General features: G+C 42.9%; 1 pseudogene; it reads left to right on the top strand.

The window, feature by feature from the left end:
* The first annotated feature begins 7,004 nt into the window (after nucleotides 1-7,004).
* On the top strand, nucleotides 7,005-8,275 carry LOC145968517 (uncharacterized; annotated as a pseudogene).
* The last annotated feature ends 7,997 nt before the right edge of the window (nucleotides 8,276-16,272 follow it).

The raw sequence follows: 16,272 nt of genomic DNA, 5'->3' as shown, positions 1-16,272 counted from the left end.
TCTCAGGGGGGGGTGAGGCGCGAGGGGGATTTCGGAGGTGCGGGGGAATGACGTCACGCGGGATGGAGGGGATTTCAGCGGCGCGGGGGCTGCGGGGCGGGGGACGCTTGTTTCGGCGCGTGTTGGATGTTTTATCGCAAGTATAAGCAATATTATATTACATACCCGGTTTATAAATAATATAAACAGCGGTATTCCTTAAGCAATATTGTATTACATACCCTAACGCGTCGGGACATGTTTTCGTAAACAAAATAGCTCTCGCGGTACGCCCCCCCCCCCTCACCCCCAATATAAGTAATTCTAGATTTTTTCCGTTCGACGTATCCTTACAAAATAGCTCTCGCGGACCCCCCCTACACCCCCCTCACCCCCAATATAAGTAATTCTAGATTTTTTCCGTTCGACGTATTCTTTTCTCTCGCATTGAATTACGCGTCGCGCGAATTTATAAACAATATAAACAAATGACGCCCCCCAGAATCATCTTCCACGATTTTTTCTCGGAAGAAATGCAACGCATATCAGCGCCGATGTTCGGCTGCTTTGTGCTCTCGCGGTACACCCCCTCACCCCCAATATAAGTAATTCTAGATTTTTTTTTCCGTTCGACGTATCCTTATCTCTCTCATTGAATTACACGTCGCGCGAATTTATAAACAATACAAACAGCGATATTCCTTTGAAGAGGATTGGGCGGGTGGGAATACGTGCGAAGAAATTACATCATGATTTAGAGTTAAAACTCTTTATTCTTCTTTTTATACATATTTTTCTTACGTACTATGTGGACTAAAAACTAAAGCTGCCAGCTCGCAATCGACGAGTTGATGCTTGTTGAAAGCGTCACTCGCGCGTATTACATTCGATACTTCTTTCGGATTTATTACAGTGGACGCGATATTGGAGAATTGCGTAAACTTGACATCAACTGTTTCGATAATTTTATCCAATCGAGCAAAAGTTACATCTATGCATTGATCGAGATCGAACATACGATGTAACGTCGATTCGATCATCATCATGCATACGTTTGAAGATTCGAGACTTATGAGTTTGACGTCGTTAATCGTACGAACTCTCACTGTTAGCGGTCCAACGCTTATGAAATTGTAGTCATCTTTAGAGTCGTTCCGAAGGAAATTTTGAATATTGCGACGTTGCTCGTAGAGCATCCCTTCCACGTTTCGAGAGATAATATCAGTTCCTTTCTCCTACGGCAATCTCCACGTAACTCGGTGGACCCACGTTGATATCAATTTCGAGGAATTTGAATTCCGTAGCTGTCAAGGCGTATCGTCTACCTAGTATACGAACCGCACGACGCTTCAACGAAATGCTACGGGAAAAATTAAAATTAAATAATAGTAATAATAATACAATTTGTAAAAATAGAAAAATAGAAAGAAGTTAAACGAAACTTACTCGTCACATTTGTTCTCAAACGATGGAGTTTTATCACGATTCGATACATAATTATTCACGCGTCTTCCGACGCCGCTGCTGCTGCTGCTGCTTCTTTCGACGTAGTACATTTCTCTGGGGTTATGAAAAGTGAACCACGAGCAGTTAACGCGACACTGATCGTACAGGAATTAACCGAGTACGTGACGCTCATCTTCCAAAAGTATAATGTGGTGGGGGATCAATGCTTCTAACGCACTGAAATTTAAGAGAAGGGGAGATGGCGCTCGGACAAAAAATTCTTAGAAACGCAAGGAAGGATTAGAGTGGGGAAATAAGAGATAAAACATATTAATGTTTACATATTTTATTTGTCTTGCAATTCTTTCTGGCGTTGCGACCACCAGTTAAATATTTTGAATACATTTTGTAATGCGCAATTCTTAACATGTATTCCACATCGCATACTATTGGTAATACCTAATTTATTTAGAGAATCAATATCTTCGTAATCTACATCCATTTCAATAATATAGCCGTTTCTCGCATCGTCTAGTATATCGGTCAGCCATTTTCGCTTTTCAAGTCCTTTAACGTACACGACAGACAATTCTTCTTCTTCTTCGTGTATCGTACCAACGACAGCTGTTGTAATTACACGCTGAGCCAAGCCATACGGAACGTTTCCGTCTTTCCATTGTAATCCATGATGATTTCTAATCACCCATGAGACTTGACATCGCTCAGATTTTGTAAGCACGCTCCACGGTACGGGACTTGCGTTGTGCTCGTCGGTGCCGTTTCATACGGAAGGCTAGTCGGAAGCCAATATGCACGCGAATACCTCCACCGGCACTTATTTGGTCAGCAAGCGACCTTTTCAAGGATCCTCCATGGCAATCGGCATTGCATCCATCGAGCGAGATACCAACATCGCTCTGGAGTCGCATATCACTGTGTTAAAAAGCAGCATTAGGTGTGAGGTCTGGATAGCTCAGTGGTCTAGAGCAGTTGCCCGGAAAGCGAAAGACTCGGGTTCGATTCCCGATCCAGCCACTTGCGCCTCACATATTTTTCTAGCCTGCGAATATTGTTTTCTAGCAATTATTCGTTAGGCTGAAAAATGTGTGAATGCTCTCTCCACAGGATATGCGTCAATGCTGTTGCCACGGATGGATTCTGTCGCTCGTTGATCAAATGGGCGTAAAGACACGTCTAACCTCCTCCCACATACATCCCTATCTTTCTCTGGTCCACGGTACGGGACTTGCGAGAGAACATATCCCTTTCTCAGAACCGCAGCTTCCTTCACGACAAAATTTCTCCCGACAATAAATCCTTGTAGATCCACAAACGTTGGTACGGACATGACGAGATCTCTCGTCGAGAGGAATGACGAAACTCTAAAACCAATGCCTCGCAACACTTTGATTTATATCCTGCTCCTCTTTCCCTCTCTCTTGTGTCGATATTGTCGCGAACACTTAGGTGATTTTGCGTACAACGTTGGTCAATGGATTGTACTGGATCACGCGATCGTGTATGATGAGACAGTACGCAGTGGTATTCGTCGGCACGTTCTCCTTACACTCGAATTCCAATCTCACATCCACGGTTGCGCTCTTGACCGATTCGTTTTGTCGAGAACAATCGATAATCACGAACGGACCGTTACGTAGAAACATCGAGACGGTGAGACTCGGCTCGAGATACTCGTATCCGTAATAATTCTTGTAGAAGCGCGTGTACGTGTCGTACAGAATGGACCATCTGTTTTTATCGAAATCCAGGTTCATATCGTCGTACGGATAACATTCCGAGTTCAGATAGAGTTTCACGTTGATCAATTTGCAGTCGTCGAATCGACTCGTATCCTCAGACATAACATTTTTCCGGCCTGTTTGCAGAGCGAAGACAACGTAGCGTGGTTTCTCCAGCTGAGTCGCGGTCTTAATGGCCCACGAATGCTTGGTTGTACGCTGCAATAGCGGATACTCGTACAGATTCCACGAGCGAAAACCCATGCTGAGATATCGTCCGCTTTCCAGAGCACGCAGCATCGACAGTTTTTTAATCTCGCTCAACAGCACGTGTGGCATTCGCCATTGTATCTTGAATATGTTGATTGCAGGCTCCAGCGTCGAATCTCCAAGCAGACAATTGTTGCGCGATCGTATTAAGATCAATTCGTGACGAGCGTTAATCACCACGCGTTTGTAATCCTCGCAAAATCCCAATAACATGTAGAGCGGTACGCAAAAATTGAAGTGTCCATTCGCATTGGTCGACGCATCCTAGCCGGCGTTCCTCATAATCACGCTTCTATCGGATGATACCGTTACATAGTTTTTGAGCGTAGTAGTTATTCCTACGTTTCTATTGCGATCAATCTCAACGCCATCGAGTTCGTATCGAATCTCATCGAACATGAATGCGACGCAATTATTTCCCAGTGCCACATCAGCTCCTCCGTCAGCTGGTGGTCTGTTTTTCGTTAGTTCTCCCTCGATGTATAGGAAACTCTCATACGGCAACGTATACAGATCCTGTTGTTGTATGGGTATTCTTATCTCGTCACTGTATCCGAACATTGTATTGGCGAACGGGTTGTACGTGTGAGTCTCGATCTTGACGATACGATCGTCGAAGATCGGTTCGTCACCGATGTTGAGGATGTCGGTCATCGTTCAGCTGTTTCGCACCGGGAATCCCAAAGATTGTAGAAACGCAACGTTCGAAGTTTCTTTTTCTTGGATGATTGGATATTAGCGAACGTCGACGTTGTTGTTGTTGTCGCTGGCCTCGTAAAGATTGCGTTATCTCTCATGTCTTTCAATCCGTTCAACACGAGCATCTCATACGTCGCATACGTATGTTATCGCCGTAGCCGTCGTACGTGTAATCTTACGGTGATCTCTTCTCCTCGAAAATCGAGCAATCATCCGTTCTGGTCGACAACGCGTAACATTAAATCCGTAATGCTCCGCGCGATGATCAGCAGATAAATGATCTGCGCCGGCGTTTCCGATACCTTATATCCCGGTGGTACCCTCGGTGAAAATTCATGTATCGTATGAACGAGTTTGCCGTTGTTGTACGCGCCCGCGGTCACGTTACATTCTACGCGGATAATATTCACGTTGATAATGTTAATCGGCATGTTCAATTCGTTTTCGCGGCTCGAGAATACGATTCGAGAATCCTAGCAACGATCCAATGTTGTTGGGCTTGCTAAAGTTTATTCTGTATGCGCATTTGATCTCGCTCTTCATCGTATTGTAATTAGCGCGGAGCACTATCGGATATTCTCCATCTTCATAGTCACCGTCGTCAATGTGTTTCTTATCGCGATGTTTCCGTGAAATTGCATGTTTCAAAAATGCATGTGTATCTCGCAACTCGTAGAATCCCTCGGAATCCCGGAGAATCGTAATTTCCGCGTCGTCTTTGCCAAAGTAAAATTTATTATTCGAGGAATTCACATTCGGTATCGTGTGATAAGTCTCAAAATCCGTTAGACCGAGTTCGTATGCATCGTCGCCCAAATCTACGGCGGGAAAGAAGTTTGCCGCGAGAACGCTACTCTTCCCAGTCAACGTGAATGTCATAGACATGTCGGCAAAACTGTTTAACGAATACTGAATTAAACAGCGCAATATCCGTCTTTAAATTCGCACGCATCGACCGTTCGAAGAAACTGCAAGCACAATTGTCCGCAGATGCTCTGATCGTAAGTTTGAACAGGTGTGTGATTGTACTGTATCTTCGTTACGTTTCATCCGAAATATCGCACCAATTCATTCGGTGGTCGAAGATTGCCGAAACTGTCGAAATATATAACGCAATTCCCCCTCTTTGCGTACACTACCCAATGAGTACCTGGTTCTTCGACGTTATCCAAATTTACGATGCCGCTCTCGTTTTGATATATACCACCGATCGGTAAAGAGTTGAGCATGAAAACACCTCTAAAATATGGAATGCGCATACGTTTTGCCAATTGTAGCAATTATACGTTGGTAGTTGCGCCCTGCGGCATTTTTAGCGTCTCTTTGATGTTTTTTTTTTCTCGTTGAGGCTCCTCGTCCGTATTTGTATGGAGCGAGATATAATTCGCGACCTTCCATGGCGTGATTGTGATGTAGCATCTCTTGCAACTGACGTTGCGCGGCTTTTCCGTCGTTCACCGCCTTTGCTACACCAGCCGATCAGGGATCCGAGCGCACCCAACATTGGTAGAATCGGCAACACGCTGCCGCATTTCGCTACCGGAAGTATCCGTTTCTTCGCCGTTTTTTTCTTCGTCTTCGTCGTCGTCCTCTTCAAACCCATACCGAGCTTCGTCTTGGCTTTCATCGCTGCCCAGACAGCTGTGGCGGCGGCTCTCTCACCGAGAGTCGAATCTCTCGCACCGATGCGATTTCGTGCTTTCTCGGCGAGTATCCTATCCGCCGCGTGTCTCTTGGTGAGATCGTTGCTCCGAGAGTATGCTATATCGTGTTCACGACACGCCGCGTCCAATGGATTGATACTTCGATCGCCTCTGGCTAATCGCTTCTGCAATCGCGTGCCTGGACCGCAAAACTGATAGCCGGGAATATAGAATTCGATCGGAAGCGCGTTTATCGTACGATTTAAGAGACCGCCACCTCTTACAATTCTCGCTGACATTCGTCGCAATCTTTTATTAACGGTGGCGGACCGTCGATGTGCGTTCGCTGCCACGGCTGATTGTAATGTCGCATGCACGAACGATATTGTTGAACCTCCGAATCAGCCTTTATATATTCTGGAAGTTTGTCCCACAATCGTTCCACGTAATTACCAAAATTTTGCAGTAAAACAATCTTTGGGATATACTGCAGTGGTTCAGCGGTAAGCCAGAGAATGTCTCTTTTATCCGACAGAAGGAGAAACATTTTTGATACTGAGCGGTTTCGAGTCGAGACACCTCTATAAATAGATCTTCCCCCTCGTGATCATTCGCAAAATTAATTTGAAAGAGAAAACATGCGGTTCGTACGACAACCTTTGACGATACGTGTGACGAATTGCGATGACAGATTACGATCAATGGGGGACAACGCGGAGATGCGCAGACACGGTACGATGCTACCGACTACTATACGCGCGATCGTTTGCGGCCCCTCGAATTGTGGTAAAACCAACGTTCTGATAAGTCTACTGGAAAGTCCGCACGGTGTACATTTCGAGAACGTGTACGTGTACTCGAAGTCGCTGCAACAGCCGAAATATCGATATCTGGAGAATTTGTTGACGCCGATCGACGAAATCGGCTACTTTACGTTCTCCAATAACAGTGATGTCATTCCACCGAGCGAGGCACGTCCAAACTCGATTTTCGTCTTCGATGACGTGGCGTGCGACAAGCAAGATACGATAAGAAAGTACTTCTCAATGGGTCGTCACTCGAACGTTGATTGCTTCTATCTTTGTCAGACGTACGCGAGAATACCAAAACATCTTATACGCGACAACGCGAACCTGCTGATCTTGTTTAAACAGGACGGTACCAACTTGAAACACGTGTACAACGATCACGTGAATACCGACATGTCGTACGAGGATTTCAGTGAATTATGTCGTACTTGTTGGCAGCAAAAGTATGGATTCCTAGTGATAGGTAAGGACAGCTCGCTTACGAACGGGCGATACAGAAAAGGATTTAATGTGTTCGCGATACCGCAAAACGATTAGTCGCTGCCGACATTCCGTCGAGAGGAGTGAAACGCTCGACACTCTGTCGACATGGCTGGAAGCGATAATATTTGCGAGCGTGAAAAGATTGCGAGGCAGATTGAGAAAACGAGCGAATCGATCCGCAAGAAACATCGCGCTTTGAAGACCGGTAAGATCGACGATATCGCGGTCAAGACCCATTTTGGGCCTATTATCGAGCCACTACAAAAGATCGTCGACAACTCTAGCTCAATCGCGGTGAAAAATGAGCCGGAGAGTAACGTTGATGCGAAAATTAAAACGTTACCCATCAAGCAATACAAGGAGGAAGAGGAGGAAGATGCGACACCGAAAAAGAGGAAACGATTGAAAGCGAATCGTTTATCGACACCGCGTACATCCGATCTATCGGATGCTTTACTGGATGAACCGCCAATAACCTCTACACCGTCCGCGACAACGAGAATCGTACAACCCACGATACCCGAATCACTCGCAATCGAAAATGTTTTCGAAACCACGGGCAACCCGCTCAAAACATCTGTTCGAAACATGCTACAAACGTCGGAAGGTCAAGAAGTGTTACGAGAACACTTGGGGCCACTGGGACAAAAGTACATGAGCGCTCTCCTTAGTGGCGACGAAAAAAACGAGATCGATCACGTGTACGGTGTCTATTTCAACGGAGAATGAAATGCGTCTCGGTAACAAACGATTCGACATTGATAAAGATGACTCTATAATCATAGACAAAGTGAGGTACATTGGTACACCAGGATTATACGAGTTGATCTTCAAAAGAATTCCCGATGACGTCATATACACTGAGGACGACATGCAAAAATATAAGAGCATATTAATGGCGACGAGTGCGCATAAACGCAAATATGATGCGCAAGGTCGATTAAATAGCAACAAGGGATACAAGTATAAACAAATAATCGCACCGTTGATGTCGATCGAATCGAAAAAGAATAAATCCGGAACGGGAGTATTCATGCCGACGCTAACCGACAATAAGATCGATTACGTGCACTGGGACGACCTCAACGAGCTAGTGGATCGACTACGATTGCTCGACACTTCGCACCGAGCTGGCCACAACGCTCACGACAACGAGATCCTGTCGATCGTAGAGGAACTTCGCGAAGTCAGCCTTATTATAAATTAAATGGTGTCTCGACAAAACTAATCAGTCGATCGATGTCACTCGCATCGAAAAAAATCAACAAATTTGGATTATTCGAACGGAGAAATGATGCGATCGACACAAGCGATCATTGGGGTAAATTGGTGACGAGTTACTTGCGTCAAAACGCTCTGTGTCGCGTCGCTACGGACTATGACGCGAGGTCGCGCAAAATTCGCCGTGTAGCGCAACCTGAGGCTGATACCGATACAGTCAACAAACTGTACGTGGAACAATGCGTTAAAACGTTGAAGAATCAACAGAAAGAATCAGACGAGAAGCTGACTGCGTTCGAGAAGGATATGCGAGCTTTGCAGACTGCGATAAACGAGCTTCGGCGTGCGATTAACACTAATTCAGAAACGGCTATCAACCTGTAATGAGCTGTAGTGAACGACTTAGGAGCGACTATTGTACAATTATTGAACATCTACAAAGGCTTATCGAACATCTACGAAGGGTTATCGAACGACTACAAACGGTTATCGAACGACTATCAAACTACAATGAGTGGCAGTGATCGAAAAGGAAACGGCCGCGAACGAGGCTACGAACACCTCAGGAACGGCTGCGAACAAGGCTATGTACACGTCAGGAACGGCTACATACGAGGCGGCATACAACTCTGGAACGGCTACGAACGGGTCAGAAACGATTGCCAACGAGGCTACGAACGGGTCAGAAACGACTGTGAACAAGACTACGGACTACTTAGAAGCGACTACCAACAGGGTCAATCACGGCAACAAACGGGTGAAGAACGGCAGTGAACGGTTCAGAAACGACTATCAAACGTGTAAGGAACGACTATCGAACGTCAACGAACGCCAACGAACGGGCCAGGAACGTCTATCGAACGACTATCGAACGTCAACGAATGGGCCAGGAACGTCTATCGAGCGATTATCGAACGTCAACGAACGGCTACGAACGGGATTCTTTGTAATTTAGATTGCAATTTGAGTGCGCGGGACCCCTATATCGCCCGGTCAAATGACAATGATCGCGTACGCGTGTATCGTCTTCTTGCGTAAACGGTTTTTCGCATATATGACAATGCGTTGCGCTGTGATATTTTTCCCACTCTTCTGATGTTAAATCATGGGGACATTTGTCGTTAAAATAGTCTTTACACGTAACGCTAAATTTCTAAGTTCTTCGGTGAACCACAAAACGCAATCGGCGCTACGGCGAGAATTATAAATGGATAACGAGTCGTCGTACGAACAATGCACATAATACGCTATACTAAATACCCGATGGTGTCGGTACAAATTTTGCTGTTCTTCCTCCATCTTGACCAAAATGCATTCCAAGTCGGCGTATACGATGAATGGAAGCCGCTCCTTCCGATTAAAGTTGTTGAACTCGAGCCACTTGTCATTGTCGCTCGGCAATCGGATAGCGCAGTCGTTCATCTCTCGACAGTCGATCGTATGTGACTGCAGCTTGTCGTTTGAACTAAAGTAATGTAAACATCTGTAAAAGAAAATTTTTTAATTAAAGATTTATACAATGCATATTATATAAATTATATCAATTATATAAATTATTTTATATTATATAAATTAAACTTACCGGTCGCAGATATATCTTTGACCGTTGTGTTTGCTCAACTGTGAACTGACAAGTCGCGATAGATTCTTGATCCAAGCGAAATGTCCGACGTTGTTGCCGTCTTCCACGTACAACAAGTTGACGTGCTTATCTCGCTTCTGCTCCGAAAGACGTATCGGGACAATGCTGTTCTCTTTCTCGATGCTGTATACGTTGATCGATATATTGTTTGCAAGTTCAAACTTTTTAATTTGATTCACAGTCACTGGAAACTCAATGTCCCGGAGATTCAACACAGTCGCGTAATGTGGGTACGACGATTCCCGTTCCGTATGATTTTCAGCGGGATATAGAGCGGCGACCACTGCCCACGCGAAACACGCATTGTCTTTAGATTGCACGTTAACCACCGCTCTCTTCTCCGTAATCTCTCGCGACAATTTAATGTGACATCCCGCGCGCATAGGATTATATTTATTTACATTAACAGTCAAATTCTGTATTCGCGACAATGCCCAGCCACTATCGCGTTCCTGAAATTTTTCTAGTAATGCTAGGGTGGGCTCGATAACGCACCGTTCGTACCACTCGTGTAAATCAGACGTGCGAAAGAGTTCACAGTTTCTCGTATTGATACTTTTATTTGCAGGCTTATCACCCGACACAAATTCACCGTTGAATATAGTGTTCACTTTTACACTGTTGTGTCTTTTTATAACGTCTTGCACTTGCTCGAGCACGATGTCTTTGGTATCCTCGAGAAATTGACGAGGTTCGATATAGTTTGCGTTAATCACAGCACCGGTCAGAATACGGCTATCGAACGCGGTATCGATCTCTCGCCAAACGAGTCTTTCCGCGTTATTGTCGCCGCTGTAATCACCACCACTGCGTATAAACCGTCTCTGCAATCGAGTCTTTGCACCTTCGAGTCGCGCGATTTTAGCCACCAGAGATTGTCTACTTCCGATCGAGAGCCGCGGACGCTTGACACGACTGCGTTCTTCGAGCTGTTTGATAAATTCCTCGCAACGCTGCAGCCATGTAAAATACTCGCCCAAGGTGGCAATTTGGCGGTACTGTTCCATCAGGTCGCGTTCAGTCTCTTCGATGTTTTCCATTTTTTTCCTGTCTTTTTCACACTTTTAATACACACGTCACAATTTTCTATGGAGCACTTGCACGTGTCGATGGGCGTTCAAATCACGTACTATGATTTGATGCGCTTCAATCCTCCTTATATATATTTCGTCCTTTCTTATCTTTGTGAACGGAGGAAGCAAGAACGCAAAGCAGCCGAACATCGGCGCTGATACGTTGCATTCCTTCTGAGAAAATATATGGAAGATAATTCTGGGGGGGCGCCATTTGTTTATATTGTTTATAAATTCGCGCGACGCGTAATTCAATGAGAGAGATAAGGATACGTCGAACGGAAAAAAATCTAGAATTACTTATATTGGGGGTGAGGGGGTGTACCACGAGAGCACAAAGCAGCCGAACATCGGCGCTGATATGCGTTGCATTCCTTCCGAGAAAAAATCGTGGAAGATGATTCTGGGGGGCGCCATTTGTTTATATTGTTTATAAATTCGCGCGACGCGTAATTCAATGCGAGAGATAAGAATACGTCGAACAGAAAAAAATCTAGAATTACTTATATTGGGGGTGAGGGGGTGAGGGGGGTGAGGAGGGTGTAGGGGGGGTCCGCGAGAGCTATTTTGTAAGGATATGTCGAACGAAAAAAATCTAGAATTACTTATATTGGGGGTGGGGGGGTTGGGGTGGGCGTACCGCGAGAGCTATTTTGTTTATGAAAACATGTCCCGACGCGTTAGAGTATGTAATACAATATTGCTTAAGGAATACCGCTGTTTATATTATTTATCAACCGGGTATGTAATATAATATTGCTTATACTTGCGATAAAACATCCAACACGCGCCGAAACAAGCGTCCCCCGCCCCGCAGCCCCCGCGCCGCCGAAATCCCCTCCGTCCCGCGTGACGTCATTCCCCGCACCTCCGAAATCCCCCTCGCGCCTCACCCCCTCTGAGAGGACCTGGATTAGAACTCTCCTAGTATACCTACTGAAATTTGATAATATTAAGAGGTTTGATACAATTTGCGCTAATGTTATCAAAATGTTTATTCCTTTTCATATTATTTTGAAATGTAATCCCTAAAAACTTTGCTGTGGGCCTGGCATTAATAGTTATGTTTCGAATTTGGATAGATTCAATATTAGCCTGATTTCTATAAGGAATTTTACGAAAGACACATAACTGTGATTTGTTTGGAGCAATCTTAAGACCCATGTCTTCTAGCCAGTTATCCATAATATTGGCGGCTTGTTCTAATGTATCTAAAGCTTGACGAGTACTATAATCTGAGCAGTATATGCAGATATCATCCGCGAATTGTAGATATTTAATAGACGGTAAGTTATATGTACAGTTTTCTAGATCAGCTACATATAAAGAATAAAGTAGGGGACTTAGGATAGATCCTTGGGGTAAGCCCTTATTAATTATTTCTAATCGGTCAATTTCGTTGAATCGAAATTGTACTTCTCTGTTAGATATAAGATTGTAAATAAAATAAATGAATATTTTAGGTAAGTTGAGTTGAGTAAGTTTATGAATCATAATGTCACAGACAACATTGTCGTAAGCTCCTTGTATATCTGAGAAGAGTGCACACCTCTCCTTATTTTCATAGCTATTGGCAAGTATTTCTGCAGAAATAATGGCTAAATTGTCATGACATGAACGTTTAGCTTTGAACCCATATTGACTTACTGGGAGAAGATGATTACTTTCCAGCCAATGGTATAGTCTGTCCTTAATCATTCTTTCCAGTATTTTTAAAGTGCATTGAGCCAATGAGATTGGTCGAAATTTTTCGGAGTCTTTTTTGGGAATAAATAAAACGCCGAATTTTTTCCATTCATGCAGGAAATTTCCGGTAGTTAAAATTTCATTAAATATATGGACTAGGCATTCAATGAGTTCCTTAGGAAGAATTCGAAGAATTCTGTAATCGATGCCATCCGGACCCGGTGATGACTTAGGTTTAGAAGAATTTATGGATAGGTGGATTTCCTCATATGTGATAGGATCTTCGTTTTGCAGATTGAAAAGAACTTCTACAGGATTGGAATTTAAGCAAGGAGCAGATAATTCCTCGATTTGTTGATTAATTATATTAATTAAATTAGGCTTATATGAATTGGCCGTTTCTTTTCTGTGATACTTATTGCCCATAGCACGGATCTTATGCCATACGTATCCTATATTCGAGGATCGGCTAAGGGAGCTACAGAATTCCAAGAAGGATTCTTTTTTCCTCTTCCTAAAAAAACCTTTTGCCTTTTCATCCGCTTGTTTGTATTTTAAGAACAATTCCCTAGTATGACAAAATTTGAATTTAAGGTACGCGGCTCTTCTTGGTCTCACTAATTTGTCACATTCTTCATTCCACCAAGGATTAGATTTAAGTTTCACTCCGTTATGTGGATCAATCTTTTTACAGGGAGTATGATTTCTAATACAGCTTTCAATGGTGGCCATAAATGATGAATATTTAGTTTGAGTGTCTATAGAATTGTCTCTTACAAGCTTTTCGCATAGTGGAATATTAGTCTCAAGTTCCGTAATTGCGGCTGACCAATTAGTTTCAGTATTATAAATTCTATACGAATTGGGAAATCTCGTTTGGTTACAACTGACCCCCATGATTTCGATACGAATAGGTAAATGATCGCTTCCCCAAGAGTTTTCCAATACTTCCCAATGAGCGGAAATAATTTTAGGGCTATTAGTAAAAGAAATATCAATTGCCGTTTCTTGGGAAAATGGAGTGGAAAATCTGGTTGCTGACCCGTTATTAAGACAATAAAACTCGAGATCGACAACTGAATTGAATAGCTTCTTACCCTCTGTACACGTAATAGACCCGCCCCATAAAGGATGATGGGCGTTGAAATCCCCTCCAATAAATACCTTCTTTGTAAATTGTGTGAAGAATTGTTGCCATTCCATTGGTGAAATCGCCATATCTGGAGGTTTGTATAGCGATACTATTGTCATTTCTTCACCTTTAATGGACAAGTTGATAGCGCAAACTTCGATAAAATCTTCTTATTCGCTGAATATAAGTTGTTAACCAATTGATATTCTATTCCGTGTTTTACAAAGATGGCCACGCCACCTCCACGTCTGTCGGATCTGCAAGTCTTAATCGTATCAAAGTTTTTAATAAGAAATCTATTGCAATCAGTTAGCCATGTCTCAAAAATCAATATTATATCGTAATCTAAAAATTTTTTTTCCAATTCTGGTCTCTTTCTAAACATACCTTGCGCATTCCATTGCAAAATACGATATTTACTCATTATTAGAGTTTACATTAACGGTAGAGGGCGCTCCCTCCTTTACAGTATTAGAATATGATATGGGATTAGGCGGAGATTGAATAGAAATCTTACCATCATTGACAGAAGCAAGGAAAATAACAAATTTTTCAAACCAGAATTTGAGGATTTCCTCCGAGGGATAAGATTCTGAGACTCCTACCAGCGAGCGTTGCGATGAACTGGAAACAGTCGCCGCGTAGTTCGATGCTTCCGCAGAGGAAGAGAATTTTATCGCACTCGATTTGGGTGTACTGGAAGAACTTGTAAATCCCTTGAGTAAATTAGGTAGCATAGGAAAATCGTTACCTCTGAATTTGAACGATTCCTGGTGGTTTGTTGTACTATAATTCTTTTGGCCGTGTTATAATCTATGTTTTGTGAGGCCATTAGTTCTGTAATTTTCATTTTTATAATGACTTCTGGACATTCTTTTGCCAGTGATCGGTGGTTACCCCCGCAGTTGACGCAGTAAGGCACGTTTGAACCAGGGGTTTAATGTATTGTGTTTGCCTTCTCCACATGTTAAACAAATAGCATTGTTATGACAAAATTTAGATGCATGAGATAATTGTCCACAGTTATAGCATTGCCTAGTACTGGGAATATATGGCGCCATAGGCATCCTTGTTTTTCACATAATAACGTGTGATGGAATGGTTGAAGATCTAATGCTTAACCTGACCGTGGCCGAATTAATATAAGTCACTTTTCCGTCCTCATATTTCCTCATTTTTAATCTGTATATATCTTTCCGGTTGAAACTATAGCTTTTGTTACTACTGGATATTTCCTGTCAAATTTCTTCCTCAGAAACGTCAGCTGGCACACCTTTGATAATTACTTTTCGTGATACAAAATACCACGGAATTGTTATTGAATAATTTGACTTGAGAACATAGTCATTGCTACAAGCATTATTTGCGTCGTCTGCTTTGTTACATATGATAACCCACTTAAATCTGCTCATTCGCTCCAGGAGTTCAAATCTAACACCCATTAATTAGGTTTCTTGTTACCTCAACATCTAGTGGAGGACGAGGTAAAGAAGCTTCCTGATCCTTGCTCTTAAAAGTGACAATAGCTTTGTATGGTCCTGCATCCGTGCTCATGTATTTCACAGGCTCGATCGCCTTATTGTTAGATTTAGGGCTTACATTGATGGAGTTGTTCGAACTTATTAAGAAGATGGAATTGATGATGCAGATGTGTGTCCTGTCGGAGAATCCTTTTTACGATTCTTATTATATGGCTTCTGGTTGTTTTGAACCGGTTTTTTCTTTTTTGACATTTTTCCTAGTTCCCCTATCGCTTCTTCATTTAAGCTAGATAATAATTGCGATTTGTTTAGAGTCTCGTCATTCGGAAAGCTATCATTTTCGATGATTATATCTTTGTAACATGAATTAGAAGTGTTTGAAGCATGACCTGCCTCGCCCGCCATGTGGCGTGCGAGGTTATGACTGTCTTTCCAGTCTATTTCTACGTACTATAGTATACACCGTAACAATTTCCAATATCTCAAGGCACTATAAGAAATGCCGAGAGGCTAGGTAAGTATATTTAATTGGAAAAGGACTAATAACACCCACTTAAAAGATCGAAAGACTGCCGCACAAAAAACCCGCCAAAAAGCCTCCCAAGTCTCTCATGTCAAATTTCGAAACAACTCTTAAAAAGTGATTGTAAGAGGTGACATCTTTAGGGAATTCAGAAAGAATTCAGTTTATCTCTCTTAATCCTCCCTGCGAGGTAACATTATTTAAAAGAGGTCGATGTCCGTGGAAGCGTATTCATGTAACGGATGGAAGAGATAGAATGTCAATAAAGAGAAGCGAGAAAACATGAAAATACACGGGACATAAATTTCAAATTTAATACGACATGTTTTCTAAAAACTTTATCAGGTGTTTTTTCAGTGCAAATTATTTAATAATTTCGCATAATATACAGGGTGTCTGGAAAAGTAAGGTCAATCGAATAGGAGGTGAAAGAGGAGCACGAGTAG

The sequence above is a fragment of the Camponotus vicinus genome, unplaced genomic scaffold (genome assembly GCF_025532165.1).
Source record: "Camponotus vicinus isolate PSW18456_S1 unplaced genomic scaffold, iyCamVici1.0 SCAF_1, whole genome shotgun sequence".
NCBI lineage: Eukaryota > Metazoa > Arthropoda > Insecta > Hymenoptera > Formicidae > Camponotus > Camponotus vicinus.
This window is presented reverse-complemented; position numbering and strand designations above follow the sequence as displayed.